We start from the raw sequence: 1,775 nt of genomic DNA on the forward strand, positions 1-1,775 counted from the left end.
TATTTGTTACTCAAAATAATAAAATATTAAAAAGATTATTATTTCATTTCAGAATTATGAAAAGACATTTTTCTCATAGAATATATTACTTTTTATTGCAGAACTTCATTCAAAGCAGACTATCCTATTTCTATTGGATTGGATTATCTTGTAAAGGAACCAGAAATCAATGGACATGGGAAGATAAGTCAATGCCTTTTCCAAAATTGTAAGTCTCTAGAATAGATAGTAAATAATAAGTTCCATATTCTAGTTTACATTTTGAAAAGTATATCGGGAAATGCACACTTTCAATATATAGACAAATATGCCTACGTATATGGGCATATACAGGTGGCTCAGTGGTAAAGAATCCATTGGTAATGCAGGAGACACAGGTTTGATCCCTGGATCAGGAAGATCCCCTGGAGAATGGCAATGCACTGCAATATTCTTGCCTGGGAAATCCCATGAACAGAGGAGGCTGGCAGGCTACTGTCCATGGGGTTGTAAAGAAGAGGACATAACTTAGCGACTAGCACACACATGAGCATTGCATGTACATACAGACACACACATACAAAGAATTTAAGTTCAGAAAATGAGTATATATAGAGAGGGAGGCTTTTCAACTTGTTGCTATAATCCTTATAAAGTATGCTTTAGGAAAGGCTAGGGCACCAAGGGATAGTTTCTTGTAAGGAAAGAAAAAATATATATACCTTAACTTTGAACCAATATTTCTTATGTTTGCATTAGTGAATGTCTATTTTACATTATTTATATGCTTTATTTCATTTTAAGTGATTGGAACGAGTCAAACGAAGGAAACTGTGCATATATTAAAGCAACAAAGAAGTCTGCTTCTGACTGTTCCAGATTCATGGGCTTCATTTGTGAGAAGTAGGTAGCTTGTCTTGCTACCTAATGAAACAACAACCAAAGACACATGCAACAACATTTCTTTATAAAAACTCAGACCCTTGGAAGTCCAGTCTGTGTATCTCTCATTTCAGAATGCTTTGTTATGGGCTGCACCTATATTTTAGCTTGATAGAGATACATTGTGGACCCTCCACTTCTGCCTCTTTCAAACATAAATCCCAGATCACACCAGTTATGAGCACAGGTTGGCAGAGTGAGAAAGTATCAGTGCTTCTCATGAACCTTAGGACTGTGTAGCCAATTTCTTCAACTTACACAGATTTAGTAAGTAATCTTGCAAACTGTTGTCACTGCCATGTACATTTTACCTGGGATTTAATGCCAAGAGTAATTGAAGTCATTATTCTGTATGAATTGTATATGCATTTGTTTGATTTCTTACTTTTTATGAGAAAGACAGTATAGTAAGAGAAATAAAATAAATAGATGTGTGTTTGTGACCTATACCACAACTAATAGCTTGAATGCTGTCTGGCAAGTCCAGACTTCTGGGTATGATTCCATGTTGCAAAGTGGCTGTACCATTTTGCATTCTATTAGCAGTGTATGAGAATTCCATTTGCTAGTGTCCTACTAACTTTATTTTGAAAAAATTAAAAACTACTTTTAATAAAGGTGTGGTATAATAAAGGTAAATTTGTATATCTCTAATGAATATTGTGGGAGAAATATCGATAACCTCAGATATTCAGATGATACCACCCTTATGGCAGAAAGTGAAGAGGAACTCAAAAGCCTCTTGATGAAAGTGAAAGAGGAGAGTGAAAAAGTTGGCTTAAAGCTCAACATTCATAAAACGAAGATCATGGCATTTGGTCCCATCACTTCATGGGGAATAGATGGGGAAACAG

Source organism: Bison bison, unplaced genomic scaffold (assembly GCF_000754665.1).
Source record: "Bison bison bison isolate TAMUID 2011002044 unplaced genomic scaffold, Bison_UMD1.0 scf7180017864390, whole genome shotgun sequence".
NCBI classification, from domain to species: Eukaryota; Metazoa; Chordata; class Mammalia; order Artiodactyla; family Bovidae; genus Bison; species Bison bison.